The following is a 17,500-nucleotide window of genomic DNA, read 5'->3' as shown; positions in this document are numbered from 1 at the left end:
TTCAAAGTGCAAAATAACTTGGCGTCGTTGACTTTAAACAAGCAGGGTCTGCTTCCAAATGAAAGCTGCGCTCCCGAACTGGACTGACTGTCTGTCTGTCTGTCTGTCTGTTTGTCAAGGGGTGGAAAAGGCGGCGGTGGTGGTTAAGGGTGGAGCTTTACGCTCAGGAGGGGAGACTTTCTTTCAGAGGTGCCAATTAATCTGCAGCAGAAAGCCATCCCCCCCGACCGGGATTCGAAGCCCGGTCCTGACCACGAGACCACCGGGGAGAGTTGCCTCAAGTCCCTGAGGGACCTGGACACGAGGCCGAATACACACGCACGCCTGCTGCACTGGCAGCAGCGACCAACAGGGGGCTGACCGGCTGATCCTTCCCTTTCACAGGCAGGCTTTTGGCCCTCGCTGAAACGACAAAGGTGTTCAGAAGGAAGTCCTGGGGGGAAGGCAGGCAGGGAGGGACGGACACAGGGAAGTCCGCACAAAACAGGTCCCCTGGAACCTCTGACCCAGAAAACCGGGTTCCTGGTGAAAGCAGTCCTGCCATTGACATGACAATGGACAGGGCCCGGCAGCTTGAGACACATCTTTCTTTCAATAAGCAAGTTCTTTTTAAAAAAGTTTCCTTCCACAGCAGCTCTGAGTGAGAGAGAGAGAGAGAGAGACACTGACTCACTGACTGATACTGACACCGACACACACACACACACACACACACACACACATATTATTTATTATTATTTTAAACGACAAAGCTGTTCAGAAGGAAGTCCTGGGGGGAAGGCAGGCAGGGAGGGACGGACACAGGGAAGTCCGCACAAAACAGGTCCTTTGGAACCTCTGACCCACAAAACCGGGTTCCTGGTGAAAGCAGTCCTGCCATTGACATGACAATGGACAGGGCCCGGCAGCTTGAGACACATCTTTCTTTCAATATGCAAGTTCTTTTTAAAAAAGTTTCCTTCCACAGCAGCTCTGAGTGTGAGGGAGAGAGAGAGAGAGACACTGACTGACTGACTGATACTGACACCGACACACACACACACACACACACACATATTATTTATTATTATTTTAAATTGATTTTTGGAACAGGGAGATGGACTAGGGGCTTGCTCTGTCCACTCCACGCATCGACCCAGTATTGCAGTGTTTCTGGGAACGGTGCAGCTCCCTGTGGGGAGATATTCAAAAGGAAAAACAGCTCTTTCCCAGTGTCTCTGTGTGTGTGTGTGTGTGTGTGTGTGTGTATTATTACTGAGAATAAAGCTGATATCTCTCTCTCTCTCTCTCTCTCTCTCACTCAGAGCTGCTGTGGAAGGAAACCGTTTTAAAAAGACCTTTCTCAGCTCAGTGGTATTTTTTTCTTCTCCAAGGCTGAGTGCCGCTCGCACGTAGCGATATAATTCAAAGTGCAAAATAACTTGGCGTCGTTGACTTGAAACAAGCAGGGTCTGCTTCCAAATGAAAGCTGCGCTCCCGAACTGGACTGACTGTCTGTCTGTCTGTCTGTCTGTTTGTCAAGGGGTGGAAAAGGCGGCGGTGGTGGTGAGGGTGGAGCTTTACGCTCAGGAGGGGAGACTTTCTTTCAGAGGTGCCAATTAATCTGCAGCAGAAAGTCATCCCCCCCGACCGGGATTCGAAGCCCGGTCCTGACCACGAGACCACCGGGGAGAGTTGCCTCAAGTCCCTGAGGGACCTGGACACGAGGCCGAATACACACGCACGCCTGCTGCACTGGCAGCAGCGACCAACAGGGGGCTGACCGGCTGATCCTTCCCTTTCACAGGCAGGCTTTTGGCCCTCGCTGAAACGACAAAGGTGTTCAGAAGGAAGTCCTGGGGGGAAGGCATGGAGGGACGGACACAGGGAAGTCCGCACAAAACAGGTCCCCTGGAACCTCTGACCCAGAAAAACGGGTTCCTGGTGAAAGCAGTCCTGCCATTGACATGACAATGGACAGGGCCCGGCAGCTTGAGACACATCTTTCTTTCAATAAGCAAGTTCTTTTTAAAAAAGTTTCCTTCCACAGCAGCTCTGAGTGAGAGAGAGAGAGAGAGAGAGAGAGAGAGACACTGACTCACTGACTGATACTGACACCGACACACACACACACACACACACACACACACACACACATATTATTTATTATTATTTTTAATTGATTTTTAGAACAGGGAGATGGAATAGGGGCTTGCTCCGTCCACTCCACGCATCGACCCAGTATTGCAGTGTCTCTGGGAACGGTGCAGCTCCCCGTGGGGAGATATTCAAAAGGAAAATCAGCTCTTTCCCAGTGTCTCTGTGTGTGTGTGTGTGTGTGTGTGTGTGTGTATTATTACTGAGAATAAAGCTGATATCTCTCTCTCTCTCTCTCTCCCTCTCTCTCTCTCACTCAGAGCTGCTGTGGAAGGAAACCTTTTTAAAAAGAACTTTCTCAGCTCAGTGGTATTTTTTTCTTCTCCAAGGCTGAGTGCCGCTCGCACGTAGCGATATAATTCAAAGTGCAAAATAACTTGGCGTCGTTGACTTGAAACAAGCAGGGTCTGCTTCCAAATGAAAGCTGCGCTCCCGAACTGGACTGACTGTCTGTCTGTCTGTCTGTCAAGGGGAGGAAAAGGCGGTGGTGGTGGTGGTGAGGGTGGAGCTTTACGCTCAGGAGGGGAGACTTTCTTTCAGAGGTGCCAATTAATCTGCAGCAGAAAGTCATCCCCCCCCAACCGGGAGTCGAAGCCCGGTCCTGACCACGAGACCACCGGGGAGAGTTGCCTCAAGTCCCTGAGGGACCTGGACACGAGGCCGAGGACACACGCACGCCTGCTGCACTGGCAGCAGCGACCAGCAGGGGTCCGACCGGCTGATCCTTCCCTTTCACAGGCAGGCTTTTGGCCCTCGCTCAAACGACAAAGGTGTTCAGAAGGAAGTCCTGGGGGGAAGGCATGGAGGGACGGACACAGGGAAGTCCGCACAAAACAGTTCCCCTGGAACCTCTGACCCAGAAAACCGGGTTCCTGGTGAAAGCAGTCCTGCCCCGCTCTGCCATTAACATGACAACGGACAGGGCCCGGACCAGGCGCAGCGGACGGTAGCGAGCAGTCGGAGGGTGAAAATCCGCCAGTGGGTGAAATGGAGAGCCGTGCGGTGAGAGGAGGCGGAAAGCGGTTCGCAGACTTTCGCTGTACCTCCGGCGGGCAGCGCCGCACCTCCGACCGCTCGCTACCGTCCGCTGCGCCTGGTCCGGCCGCACGCGACCAGCCGTACCCGGAGGAAATCGGCCTCGGCCTTCCCGAGATATCAGTCTCCAGGTGGGACAGAAAAACCGGGGGCCCCCGGCTCGCTTTCAGCGGCCCGCTAGTCGACTTCCCGGCGTGCGAACGCGATCCTTCCGGTACCCTTCGGTGCCCCTTGCCCGACTCTAGCTCCGGTGGTAAAGCGGAGTCGGTCGGTCTGACGGCCGCCGAGTTAGCAGGCGGAAAGCGGTTTGCAGCCTTTCGCTGTACCTCCGGCGGGCAGCGCCGCACCTCCGAGCGCCCGGTACCGTCCGCTGCGCCTCGTCCTGCCGCACGCGACGAGCCGTCCCCGGAGGAAATCGGCCTCGGCCCTCCTGAGATATCAGCCTCCATACGGGCGTCACAAATCAGTGGACATGGTCAGCTGCAAAGCAGTGTCATTACAACCTTTCATAAACGACAGGGCAGCACCGCACTGCACTGCACCGCACTGCACCCCACACTACATCACACTTGCCTGCCTGCCTGCCTGCCGGCCTGCCGCTGCCTACTCTCACCAGCGGACCAAAGTGAGGATAACACCCCGAAGCAAGCATCTCCCTTGCCGCCCACCAGCCCACACCAATCCCCTTGCCTGCCTCCCACAAATTCCACCAGCGAGGCAAAGTGAAAATCAACCCCCAAAAAACGCACTCCACACCGGCCATCGCCCGCTATACACCCCCCCCCCCCCGGGGCGAATATTAAGCCCGAGAACACCGACTGTAACCAACCGCAGTGAAAAGTTGAAGTGGCAACTCATTAACCAGATTTACACTTGGCAACTCATAAACCAAATGAACAAAAAATCTGGTTAATGAGTTGCCCAAAATAAATCTGGTTAATGAGTTGCCACTTCAACTTTTCACTGCGGTTGGTTACAGTCGGTGTTCTCGGGCTTAATATTCACCCCGGGGGGGGGGGGGGTGGGTGATTCTGGGGGTAGTGTCCGGGAGGGTGAGCCTTTTATTCGGCAGGAGGCGTGTGGGGAAATCATCAACCTGTCAGACGATGAGTTGTCACAAACGCCATTGCTTAATGAAAGCTGCGCTCCCGAACTGGACTGACTGTCTGACTGTCTGTCTGTCCGTTTGTCAAGGGGAGGAAAAGGCGGTGGTGGTGGTGGTGAGGGTGGAGCTTTACGCTCAGGAGGGGAGACTTTCCTTCATGCCAATTAATCTGCAGCAGAAAGTCATCCCCCCCCGACTGGGATTCGAAGCCCGGTCCTGACCACGAGACCACCGGGGAGAGCTGCCTCAAGTCCCTGAGGGACCTGGACACGAGGCCGAGGACACACGCACGCCTGCTGCACTGGCAGCAGCGACCAGCAGGGGGCTGACCGGCTGATCCTTCCCTTTCACAGGCAGGCTTTTGGCCCTCGCTCAAACGACAAAGGTGTTCAGAAGGAAGTCCTGGGGGGGAGGGAGGGAGGCAGGGAAATCAGCACAAAGCAGGTCCCCTGGAATCTCACACCTGCGTCCCAGAAAACAGGTCTCCTGGTCAAAGCAGTCCTGCCCCGTCCTGCCATTAACGTGACAATGGACAGGGCCCCGGCAGCTTGAGACACATCTTTTTTTCAATATGCAAGTTCTTTTTAAAAAGGTTTCCTTCCACAGCAGCTCTGAGTAAGAGTGAGAGAGAGAGAGAGAGAGAGAGAGACACTGACTGACACTGACACTGACACTGACACTGACACTGACACTGACACACACACACACACACACACACACACACCGTCTCCCATCCGATTGGTGGACTATGGGATTGAAAATCGAACTTTGAGTTTCAATGCAGGGGGGAGAGCGCGAACGCAGCCCCTCCCAACTACCACACGCGCGTTGTTGTTGTTGTAATATAGAACTGCAAGTTGCCGTTGTCGTGGTCGTTTCGAATCAGCACAAAGTAGGTGCCTCCCTGGAATGTCACACCTGCGTCCCAGAAAACAGGTCTCCCGGTCAAAGCAGTCCCGCCCCCGCCCTGGGATTAACATGACAACGGACAGGGCCCAGTCAGGGAGCAGCTTGAGAGACACCTTTCAATAGGCACTTCTGAAACATTAACGCCTTGTTTCTTCCGACAGTTTAACCAGCGATTAACATGACAACGGACAGGGCCCAGTCAGGGAGCAGCTTGAGAGACGTCTTTCAATAGGCGCTTCTGAAACATTAACGCCTTGTTTCTTTCGACAGTTTAACCAGCCTTTAACACGCCTTGTGTTTTTATTTCCCATTTCCAGCCAGCCAGCCAGCCAGCCAGCCAGCCCAGCCGAGCCGAGCCAGCATCTGCAGTATTTTTTTTGATTGGTCTTGCCTGCCGTGGAATGAATGTTTCAACACGAGCTGCTGATTGTCAGCACCTCACCTCTTTCTCAATTGGCCGTTGCAATCTCACTCGCTCGCTCATTGTGAGACACGTCACGTCACTAGTTTTACTCAAAGAGGTTTCCTTCCACGGCAGTTCGTTAGTGACTGAGACTGACTGACGGAGGTCCGTTGAGACACAACCCTCTCCCATCTGATCGGTGGCCTACTGGCAAATTTACCAATCTGTCAAGCAATCCTGGCAAGAAAGGAAAAAACGGCAACTTCTTTAAACTCATCCACTGTTGCAATTAGAAACGGTGGCAAAAAATGTGGCCAGAGTGGGAGAGAACGGCAGTGCTTCGAGACTGCTTTCAACACCGGCAGCCAGAGAACAAAGAGGGAGGGCAAACAGGACCCGAGATCAATTCGCATCGAGCGCGGTATCGCTTCTCGGCCTTTTGGCTAAGATCGAGCGTGTTCCTTTTCGGGCTTATTTGGATCTGAGCGGACTGGAACGCTGGCCGCGACCTCGTGCGCTCGCAAAGTGCGGACTTTGCTGTGATTGGTCGTTTGTGTGCTGGCTCCGCCCCTAAATTTGCATAAGGACCAAATCAACACTGCAATGGCAGGGAAGGGTTCCTGGTGAAAGCAGTCCTGCCACTGACATGACAATGGACAGGGCCCGGCAGCTTGAGACACATCTTTCTTTCAATAAGCAAGTTCTTTTTAAAAAAGTTTCCTTCCACAGCAGCTCTGAGTGTGAGAGAGAGAGAGAGAGAGAGAGACACTGACTGACTGACTGACTGATACTGACACCGACACACACACACACATATTATTTATTATTATTTTAAACGACAAAGGTGTTCAGAAGGAAGTCCTGGGGGGAAGGCAGGCAGGGAGGGACGGACACAGGGAAGTCCGCACAAAACAGGTCCCCTGGAACCTCTGACCCAGAAAACCGGGTTCCTGGTGAAAGCAGTCCTGCCATTGACATGACAATGGACAGGGCCCGGCAGCTTGAGACACATCTTTCTTTCAATAAGCAAGTTCTTTTTAAAAAAGTTTCCTTCCACAGCAGCTCTGAGTGAGAGAGAGAGAGAGAGAGAGAGAGACACTGGCTCACTGACTGATACTGACACCGACACACACACACACACACACACATATTATTTATTATTATTTTTAATTGATTTTTAGAACAGGGAGATGGACTAGGGGCTTGCTCCGTCCACTCCACGCATCGACCCAGTATTGCAGTGTTTCTGGGAACGGTGCAGCTCCCCGTGGGGAGATATTCAAAAGGAAAAACAGCTCTTTCCCAGTGTCTCTGTGTGTGTGTGTGTGTGTGTGTGTATTATTACTGAGAATAAAGCTGATATCTCTCTCTCTCTCTCTCTCTCTCTCACTCAGAGCTGCTGTGGAAGGAAACCGTTTTAAAAAGACCTTTCTCAGCTCAGTGGTATTTTTTTCTTCTCCAAGGCTGAGTGCCGCTCGCACGTAGCGATATAATTCAAAGTGCAAAATAACTTGGCGTCGTTGACTTTAAACAAGCAGGGTCTGCTTCCAAATGAAAGCTGCGCTCCCGAACTGGACTGACTGTCTGTCTGTCTGTCTGTCTGTTTGTCAAGGGGTGGAAAAGGCGGCGGTGGTGGTTAAGGGTGGAGCTTTACGCTCAGGAGGGGAGACTTTCTTTCAGAGGTGCCAATTAATCTGCAGCAGAAAGCCATCCCCCCCGACCGGGATTCGAAGCCCGGTCCTGACCACGAGACCACCGGGGAGAGTTGCCTCAAGTCCCTGAGGGACCTGGACACGAGGCCGAATACACACGCACGCCTGCTGCACTGGCAGCAGCGACCAACAGGGGGCTGACCGGCTGATCCTTCCCTTTCACAGGCAGGCTTTTGGCCCTCGCTGAAACGACAAAGGTGTTCAGAAGGAAGTCCTGGGGGGAAGGCAGGCAGGGAGGGACGGACACAGGGAAGTCCGCACAAAACAGGTCCCCTGGAACCTCTGACCCAGAAAACCGGGTTCCTGGTGAAAGCAGTCCTGCCATTGACATGACAATGGACAGGGCCCGGCAGCTTGAGACACATCTTTCTTTCAATAAGCAAGTTCTTTTTAAAAAAGTTTCCTTCCACAGCAGCTCTGAGTGAGAGAGAGAGAGAGAGAGACACTGACTCACTGACTGATACTGACACCGACACACACACACACACACACACACACACACATATTATTTATTATTATTTTAAACGACAAAGCTGTTCAGAAGGAAGTCCTGGGGGGAAGGCAGGCAGGGAGGGACGGACACAGGGAAGTCCGCACAAAACAGGTCCTTTGGAACCTCTGACCCACAAAACCGGGTTCCTGGTGAAAGCAGTCCTGCCATTGACATGACAATGGACAGGGCCCGGCAGCTTGAGACACATCTTTCTTTCAATATGCAAGTTCTTTTTAAAAAAGTTTCCTTCCACAGCAGCTCTGAGTGTGAGGGAGAGAGAGAGAGAGACACTGACTGACTGACTGATACTGACACCGACACACACACACACACACACACACATATTATTTATTATTATTTTAAATTGATTTTTGGAACAGGGAGATGGACTAGGGGCTTGCTCTGTCCACTCCACGCATCGACCCAGTATTGCAGTGTTTCTGGGAACGGTGCAGCTCCCTGTGGGGAGATATTCAAAAGGAAAAACAGCTCTTTCCCAGTGTCTCTGTGTGTGTGTGTGTGTGTGTGTGTGTGTATTATTACTGAGAATAAAGCTGATATCTCTCTCTCTCTCTCTCTCTCTCTCACTCAGAGCTGCTGTGGAAGGAAACCGTTTTAAAAAGACCTTTCTCAGCTCAGTGGTATTTTTTTCTTCTCCAAGGCTGAGTGCCGCTCGCACGTAGCGATATAATTCAAAGTGCAAAATAACTTGGCGTCGTTGACTTGAAACAAGCAGGGTCTGCTTCCAAATGAAAGCTGCGCTCCCGAACTGGACTGACTGTCTGTCTGTCTGTCTGTCTGTTTGTCAAGGGGTGGAAAAGGCGGCGGTGGTGGTGAGGGTGGAGCTTTACGCTCAGGAGGGGAGACTTTCTTTCAGAGGTGCCAATTAATCTGCAGCAGAAAGTCATCCCCCCCGACCGGGATTCGAAGCCCGGTCCTGACCACGAGACCACCGGGGAGAGTTGCCTCAAGTCCCTGAGGGACCTGGACACGAGGCCGAATACACACGCACGCCTGCTGCACTGGCAGCAGCGACCAACAGGGGGCTGACCGGCTGATCCTTCCCTTTCACAGGCAGGCTTTTGGCCCTCGCTGAAACGACAAAGGTGTTCAGAAGGAAGTCCTGGGGGGAAGGCATGGAGGGACGGACACAGGGAAGTCCGCACAAAACAGGTCCCCTGGAACCTCTGACCCAGAAAAACGGGTTCCTGGTGAAAGCAGTCCTGCCATTGACATGACAATGGACAGGGCCCGGCAGCTTGAGACACATCTTTCTTTCAATAAGCAAGTTCTTTTTAAAAAAGTTTCCTTCCACAGCAGCTCTGAGTGAGAGAGAGAGAGAGAGAGAGAGAGAGAGACACTGACTCACTGACTGATACTGACACCGACACACACACACACACACACACACACACACACACACATATTATTTATTATTATTTTTAATTGATTTTTAGAACAGGGAGATGGAATAGGGGCTTGCTCCGTCCACTCCACGCATCGACCCAGTATTGCAGTGTCTCTGGGAACGGTGCAGCTCCCCGTGGGGAGATATTCAAAAGGAAAATCAGCTCTTTCCCAGTGTCTCTGTGTGTGTGTGTGTGTGTGTGTGTGTGTGTATTATTACTGAGAATAAAGCTGATATCTCTCTCTCTCTCTCTCTCCCTCTCTCTCTCTCACTCAGAGCTGCTGTGGAAGGAAACCTTTTTAAAAAGAACTTTCTCAGCTCAGTGGTATTTTTTTCTTCTCCAAGGCTGAGTGCCGCTCGCACGTAGCGATATAATTCAAAGTGCAAAATAACTTGGCGTCGTTGACTTGAAACAAGCAGGGTCTGCTTCCAAATGAAAGCTGCGCTCCCGAACTGGACTGACTGTCTGTCTGTCTGTCTGTCAAGGGGAGGAAAAGGCGGTGGTGGTGGTGGTGAGGGTGGAGCTTTACGCTCAGGAGGGGAGACTTTCTTTCAGAGGTGCCAATTAATCTGCAGCAGAAAGTCATCCCCCCCCAACCGGGAGTCGAAGCCCGGTCCTGACCACGAGACCACCGGGGAGAGTTGCCTCAAGTCCCTGAGGGACCTGGACACGAGGCCGAGGACACACGCACGCCTGCTGCACTGGCAGCAGCGACCAGCAGGGGTCCGACCGGCTGATCCTTCCCTTTCACAGGCAGGCTTTTGGCCCTCGCTCAAACGACAAAGGTGTTCAGAAGGAAGTCCTGGGGGGAAGGCATGGAGGGACGGACACAGGGAAGTCCGCACAAAACAGTTCCCCTGGAACCTCTGACCCAGAAAACCGGGTTCCTGGTGAAAGCAGTCCTGCCCCGCTCTGCCATTAACATGACAACGGACAGGGCCCGGACCAGGCGCAGCGGACGGTAGCGAGCAGTCGGAGGGTGAAAATCCGCCAGTGGGTGAAATGGAGAGCCGTGCGGTGAGAGGAGGCGGAAAGCGGTTCGCAGACTTTCGCTGTACCTCCGGCGGGCAGCGCCGCACCTCCGACCGCTCGCTACCGTCCGCTGCGCCTGGTCCGGCCGCACGCGACCAGCCGTACCCGGAGGAAATCGGCCTCGGCCTTCCCGAGATATCAGTCTCCAGGTGGGACAGAAAAACCGGGGGCCCCCGGCTCGCTTTCAGCGGCCCGCTAGTCGACTTCCCGGCGTGCGAACGCGATCCTTCCGGTACCCTTCGGTGCCCCTTGCCCGACTCTAGCTCCGGTGGTAAAGCGGAGTCGGTCGGTCTGACGGCCGCCGAGTTAGCAGGCGGAAAGCGGTTTGCAGCCTTTCGCTGTACCTCCGGCGGGCAGCGCCGCACCTCCGAGCGCCCGGTACCGTCCGCTGCGCCTCGTCCTGCCGCACGCGACGAGCCGTCCCCGGAGGAAATCGGCCTCGGCCCTCCTGAGATATCAGCCTCCATACGGGCGTCACAAATCAGTGGACATGGTCAGCTGCAAAGCAGTGTCATTACAACCTTTCATAAACGACAGGGCAGCACCGCACTGCACTGCACCGCACTGCACCCCACACTACATCACACTTGCCTGCCTGCCTGCCTGCCGGCCTGCCGCTGCCTACTCTCACCAGCGGACCAAAGTGAGGATAACACCCCGAAGCAAGCATCTCCCTTGCCGCCCACCAGCCCACACCAATCCCCTTGCCTGCCTCCCACAAATTCCACCAGCGAGGCAAAGTGAAAATCAACCCCCAAAAAACGCACTCCACACCGGCCATCGCCCGCTATACACCCCCCCCCCCCCGGGGCGAATATTAAGCCCGAGAACACCGACTGTAACCAACCGCAGTGAAAAGTTGAAGTGGCAACTCATTAACCAGATTTACACTTGGCAACTCATAAACCAAATGAACAAAAAATCTGGTTAATGAGTTGCCCAAAATAAATCTGGTTAATGAGTTGCCACTTCAACTTTTCACTGCGGTTGGTTACAGTCGGTGTTCTCGGGCTTAATATTCACCCCGGGGGGGGGGGGGGTGGGTGATTCTGGGGGTAGTGTCCGGGAGGGTGAGCCTTTTATTCGGCAGGAGGCGTGTGGGGAAATCATCAACCTGTCAGACGATGAGTTGTCACAAACGCCATTGCTTAATGAAAGCTGCGCTCCCGAACTGGACTGACTGTCTGACTGTCTGTCTGTCCGTTTGTCAAGGGGAGGAAAAGGCGGTGGTGGTGGTGGTGAGGGTGGAGCTTTACGCTCAGGAGGGGAGACTTTCCTTCATGCCAATTAATCTGCAGCAGAAAGTCATCCCCCCCCGACTGGGATTCGAAGCCCGGTCCTGACCACGAGACCACCGGGGAGAGCTGCCTCAAGTCCCTGAGGGACCTGGACACGAGGCCGAGGACACACGCACGCCTGCTGCACTGGCAGCAGCGACCAGCAGGGGGCTGACCGGCTGATCCTTCCCTTTCACAGGCAGGCTTTTGGCCCTCGCTCAAACGACAAAGGTGTTCAGAAGGAAGTCCTGGGGGGGAGGGAGGGAGGCAGGGAAATCAGCACAAAGCAGGTCCCCTGGAATCTCACACCTGCGTCCCAGAAAACAGGTCTCCTGGTCAAAGCAGTCCTGCCCCGTCCTGCCATTAACGTGACAATGGACAGGGCCCCGGCAGCTTGAGACACATCTTTTTTTCAATATGCAAGTTCTTTTTAAAAAGGTTTCCTTCCACAGCAGCTCTGAGTAAGAGTGAGAGAGAGAGAGAGAGAGAGAGAGACACTGACTGACACTGACACTGACACTGACACTGACACTGACACTGACACACACACACACACACACACACACACACCGTCTCCCATCCGATTGGTGGACTATGGGATTGAAAATCGAACTTTGAGTTTCAATGCAGGGGGGAGAGCGCGAACGCAGCCCCTCCCAACTACCACACGCGCGTTGTTGTTGTTGTAATATAGAACTGCAAGTTGCCGTTGTCGTGGTCGTTTCGAATCAGCACAAAGTAGGTGCCTCCCTGGAATGTCACACCTGCGTCCCAGAAAACAGGTCTCCCGGTCAAAGCAGTCCCGCCCCCGCCCTGGGATTAACATGACAACGGACAGGGCCCAGTCAGGGAGCAGCTTGAGAGACACCTTTCAATAGGCACTTCTGAAACATTAACGCCTTGTTTCTTCCGACAGTTTAACCAGCGATTAACATGACAACGGACAGGGCCCAGTCAGGGAGCAGCTTGAGAGACGTCTTTCAATAGGCGCTTCTGAAACATTAACGCCTTGTTTCTTTCGACAGTTTAACCAGCCTTTAACACGCCTTGTGTTTTTATTTCCCATTTCCAGCCAGCCAGCCAGCCAGCCAGCCAGCCCAGCCGAGCCGAGCCAGCATCTGCAGTATTTTTTTTGATTGGTCTTGCCTGCCGTGGAATGAATGTTTCAACACGAGCTGCTGATTGTCAGCACCTCACCTCTTTCTCAATTGGCCGTTGCAATCTCACTCGCTCGCTCATTGTGAGACACGTCACGTCACTAGTTTTACTCAAAGAGGTTTCCTTCCACGGCAGTTCGTTAGTGACTGAGACTGACTGACGGAGGTCCGTTGAGACACAACCCTCTCCCATCTGATCGGTGGCCTACTGGCAAATTTACCAATCTGTCAAGCAATCCTGGCAAGAAAGGAAAAAACGGCAACTTCTTTAAACTCATCCACTGTTGCAATTAGAAACGGTGGCAAAAAATGTGGCCAGAGTGGGAGAGAACGGCAGTGCTTCGAGACTGCTTTCAACACCGGCAGCCAGAGAACAAAGAGGGAGGGCAAACAGGACCCGAGATCAATTCGCATCGAGCGCGGTATCGCTTCTCGGCCTTTTGGCTAAGATCGAGCGTGTTCCTTTTCGGGCTTATTTGGATCTGAGCGGACTGGAACGCTGGCCGCGACCTCGTGCGCTCGCAAAGTGCGGACTTTGCTGTGATTGGTCGTTTGTGTGCTGGCTCCGCCCCTAAATTTGCATAAGGACCAAATCAACACTGCAATGGCAGGGAAGGGTTCCTGGTGAAAGCAGTCCTGCCACTGACATGACAATGGACAGGGCCCGGCAGCTTGAGACACATCTTTCTTTCAATAAGCAAGTTCTTTTTAAAAAAGTTTCCTTCCACAGCAGCTCTGAGTGTGAGAGAGAGAGAGAGAGAGAGAGACACTGACTGACTGACTGACTGATACTGACACCGACACACACACACACATATTATTTATTATTATTTTAAACGACAAAGGTGTTCAGAAGGAAGTCCTGGGGGGAAGGCAGGCAGGGAGGGACGGACACAGGGAAGTCCGCACAAAACAGGTCCCCTGGAACCTCTGACCCAGAAAACCGGGTTCCTGGTGAAAGCAGTCCTGCCATTGACATGACAATGGACAGGGCCCGGCAGCTTGAGACACATCTTTCTTTCAATAAGCAAGTTCTTTTTAAAAAAGTTTCCTTCCACAGCAGCTCTGAGTGAGAGAGAGAGAGAGAGAGAGAGAGACACTGGCTCACTGACTGATACTGACACCGACACACACACACACACACACACATATTATTTATTATTATTTTTAATTGATTTTTAGAACAGGGAGATGGACTAGGGGCTTGCTCCGTCCACTCCACGCATCGACCCAGTATTGCAGTGTTTCTGGGAACGGTGCAGCTCCCCGTGGGGAGATATTCAAAAGGAAAAACAGCTCTTTCCCAGTGTCTCTGTGTGTGTGTGTGTGTGTGTGTGTATTATTACTGAGAATAAAGCTGATATCTCTCTCTCTCTCTCTCTCTCTCTCACTCAGAGCTGCTGTGGAAGGAAACCGTTTTAAAAAGACCTTTCTCAGCTCAGTGGTATTTTTTTCTTCTCCAAGGCTGAGTGCCGCTCGCACGTAGCGATATAATTCAAAGTGCAAAATAACTTGGCGTCGTTGACTTTAAACAAGCAGGGTCTGCTTCCAAATGAAAGCTGCGCTCCCGAACTGGACTGACTGTCTGTCTGTCTGTCTGTCTGTTTGTCAAGGGGTGGAAAAGGCGGCGGTGGTGGTTAAGGGTGGAGCTTTACGCTCAGGAGGGGAGACTTTCTTTCAGAGGTGCCAATTAATCTGCAGCAGAAAGCCATCCCCCCCGACCGGGATTCGAAGCCCGGTCCTGACCACGAGACCACCGGGGAGAGTTGCCTCAAGTCCCTGAGGGACCTGGACACGAGGCCGAATACACACGCACGCCTGCTGCACTGGCAGCAGCGACCAACAGGGGGCTGACCGGCTGATCCTTCCCTTTCACAGGCAGGCTTTTGGCCCTCGCTGAAACGACAAAGGTGTTCAGAAGGAAGTCCTGGGGGGAAGGCAGGCAGGGAGGGACGGACACAGGGAAGTCCGCACAAAACAGGTCCCCTGGAACCTCTGACCCAGAAAACCGGGTTCCTGGTGAAAGCAGTCCTGCCATTGACATGACAATGGACAGGGCCCGGCAGCTTGAGACACATCTTTCTTTCAATAAGCAAGTTCTTTTTAAAAAAGTTTCCTTCCACAGCAGCTCTGAGTGAGAGAGAGAGAGAGAGAGACACTGACTCACTGACTGATACTGACACCGACACACACACACACACACACACACACACACATATTATTTATTATTATTTTAAACGACAAAGCTGTTCAGAAGGAAGTCCTGGGGGGAAGGCAGGCAGGGAGGGACGGACACAGGGAAGTCCGCACAAAACAGGTCCTTTGGAACCTCTGACCCACAAAACCGGGTTCCTGGTGAAAGCAGTCCTGCCATTGACATGACAATGGACAGGGCCCGGCAGCTTGAGACACATCTTTCTTTCAATATGCAAGTTCTTTTTAAAAAAGTTTCCTTCCACAGCAGCTCTGAGTGTGAGGGAGAGAGAGAGAGAGACACTGACTGACTGACTGATACTGACACCGACACACACACACACACACACACACATATTATTTATTATTATTTTAAATTGATTTTTGGAACAGGGAGATGGACTAGGGGCTTGCTCTGTCCACTCCACGCATCGACCCAGTATTGCAGTGTTTCTGGGAACGGTGCAGCTCCCTGTGGGGAGATATTCAAAAGGAAAAACAGCTCTTTCCCAGTGTCTCTGTGTGTGTGTGTGTGTGTGTGTGTGTGTATTATTACTGAGAATAAAGCTGATATCTCTCTCTCTCTCTCTCTCTCTCTCACTCAGAGCTGCTGTGGAAGGAAACCGTTTTAAAAAGACCTTTCTCAGCTCAGTGGTATTTTTTTCTTCTCCAAGGCTGAGTGCCGCTCGCACGTAGCGATATAATTCAAAGTGCAAAATAACTTGGCGTCGTTGACTTGAAACAAGCAGGGTCTGCTTCCAAATGAAAGCTGCGCTCCCGAACTGGACTGACTGTCTGTCTGTCTGTCTGTCTGTTTGTCAAGGGGTGGAAAAGGCGGCGGTGGTGGTGAGGGTGGAGCTTTACGCTCAGGAGGGGAGACTTTCTTTCAGAGGTGCCAATTAATCTGCAGCAGAAAGTCATCCCCCCCGACCGGGATTCGAAGCCCGGTCCTGACCACGAGACCACCGGGGAGAGTTGCCTCAAGTCCCTGAGGGACCTGGACACGAGGCCGAATACACACGCACGCCTGCTGCACTGGCAGCAGCGACCAACAGGGGGCTGACCGGCTGATCCTTCCCTTTCACAGGCAGGCTTTTGGCCCTCGCTGAAACGACAAAGGTGTTCAGAAGGAAGTCCTGGGGGGAAGGCATGGAGGGACGGACACAGGGAAGTCCGCACAAAACAGGTCCCCTGGAACCTCTGACCCAGAAAAACGGGTTCCTGGTGAAAGCAGTCCTGCCATTGACATGACAATGGACAGGGCCCGGCAGCTTGAGACACATCTTTCTTTCAATAAGCAAGTTCTTTTTAAAAAAGTTTCCTTCCACAGCAGCTCTGAGTGAGAGAGAGAGAGAGAGAGAGAGAGAGAGACACTGACTCACTGACTGATACTGACACCGACACACACACACACACACACACACACACACACACACATATTATTTATTATTATTTTTAATTGATTTTTAGAACAGGGAGATGGAATAGGGGCTTGCTCCGTCCACTCCACGCATCGACCCAGTATTGCAGTGTCTCTGGGAACGGTGCAGCTCCCCGTGGGGAGATATTCAAAAGGAAAATCAGCTCTTTCCCAGTGTCTCTGTGTGTGTGTGTGTGTGTGTGTGTGTGTGTATTATTACTGAGAATAAAGCTGATATCTCTCTCTCTCTCTCTCTCCCTCTCTCTCTCTCACTCAGAGCTGCTGTGGAAGGAAACCTTTTTAAAAAGAACTTTCTCAGCTCAGTGGTATTTTTTTCTTCTCCAAGGCTGAGTGCCGCTCGCACGTAGCGATATAATTCAAAGTGCAAAATAACTTGGCGTCGTTGACTTGAAACAAGCAGGGTCTGCTTCCAAATGAAAGCTGCGCTCCCGAACTGGACTGACTGTCTGTCTGTCTGTCTGTCAAGGGGAGGAAAAGGCGGTGGTGGTGGTGGTGAGGGTGGAGCTTTACGCTCAGGAGGGGAGACTTTCTTTCAGAGGTGCCAATTAATCTGCAGCAGAAAGTCATCCCCCCCCAACCGGGAGTCGAAGCCCGGTCCTGACCACGAGACCACCGGGGAGAGCTGCCTCAAGTCCCTGAGGGACCTGGACACGAGGCCGAGGACACACGCACGCCTGCTGCACTGGCAGCAGCGACCAGCAGGGGTCCGACCGGCTGATCCTTCCCTTTCACAGGCAGGCTTTTGGCCCTCGCTCAAACGACAAAGGTGTTCAGAAGGAAGTCCTGGGGGGAAGGCATGGAGGGACGGACACAGGGAAGTCCGCACAAAACAGTTCCCCTGGAACCTCTGACCCAGAAAACCGGGTTCCTGGTGAAAGCAGTCCTGCCCCGCTCTGCCATTAACATGACAACGGACAGGGCCCGGACCAGGCGCAGCGGACGGTAGCGAGCAGTCGGAGGGTGAAAATCCGCCAGTGGGTGAAATGGAGAGCCGTGCGGTGAGAGGAGGCGGAAAGCGGTTCGCAGACTTTCGCTGTACCTCCGGCGGGCAGCGCCGCACCTCCGACCGCTCGCTACCGTCCGCTGCGCCTGGTCCGGCCGCACGCGACCAGCCGTACCCGGAGGAAATCGGCCTCGGCCTTCCCGAGATATCAGTCTCCAGGTGGGACAGAAAAACCGGGGGCCCCCGGCTCGCTTT

General features: G+C 53.1%; 8 pseudogenes; all 8 read left to right on the top strand.

The window, feature by feature from the left end:
* Nucleotides 1–1,055: 1,055 nt before the first annotated feature.
* On the top strand, nucleotides 1,056–1,172 carry LOC137313162 (U2 spliceosomal RNA; annotated as a pseudogene).
* A 965-nt stretch (nucleotides 1,173–2,137) lies between these two features.
* Nucleotides 2,138–2,254, top strand: LOC137313183 (U2 spliceosomal RNA; annotated as a pseudogene).
* Nucleotides 2,255–6,737: 4,483 nt separating this feature from the next.
* LOC137313135 (U2 spliceosomal RNA) lies at nucleotides 6,738–6,854 on the top strand (annotated as a pseudogene).
* Nucleotides 6,855–8,136: 1,282 nt separating this feature from the next.
* Nucleotides 8,137–8,253, top strand: LOC137313161 (U2 spliceosomal RNA; annotated as a pseudogene).
* Nucleotides 8,254–9,218: 965 nt separating this feature from the next.
* Nucleotides 9,219–9,335, top strand: LOC137313181 (U2 spliceosomal RNA; annotated as a pseudogene).
* A 4,483-nt stretch (nucleotides 9,336–13,818) lies between these two features.
* LOC137313134 (U2 spliceosomal RNA) lies at nucleotides 13,819–13,935 on the top strand (annotated as a pseudogene).
* Nucleotides 13,936–15,217: 1,282 nt separating this feature from the next.
* LOC137313159 (U2 spliceosomal RNA) lies at nucleotides 15,218–15,334 on the top strand (annotated as a pseudogene).
* A 965-nt stretch (nucleotides 15,335–16,299) lies between these two features.
* Nucleotides 16,300–16,416, top strand: LOC137313180 (U2 spliceosomal RNA; annotated as a pseudogene).
* Nucleotides 16,417–17,500: the final 1,084 nt, after the last annotated feature.

The sequence above is a fragment of the Heptranchias perlo genome, unplaced genomic scaffold (assembly GCF_035084215.1).
Source record: "Heptranchias perlo isolate sHepPer1 unplaced genomic scaffold, sHepPer1.hap1 HAP1_SCAFFOLD_442, whole genome shotgun sequence".
Taxonomy (NCBI): Eukaryota; Metazoa; Chordata; class Chondrichthyes; order Hexanchiformes; family Hexanchidae; genus Heptranchias; species Heptranchias perlo.
The sequence above is the reverse complement of the archived record's forward strand: the minus strand, read 5'-3'. Positions and strand labels throughout refer to the sequence as shown.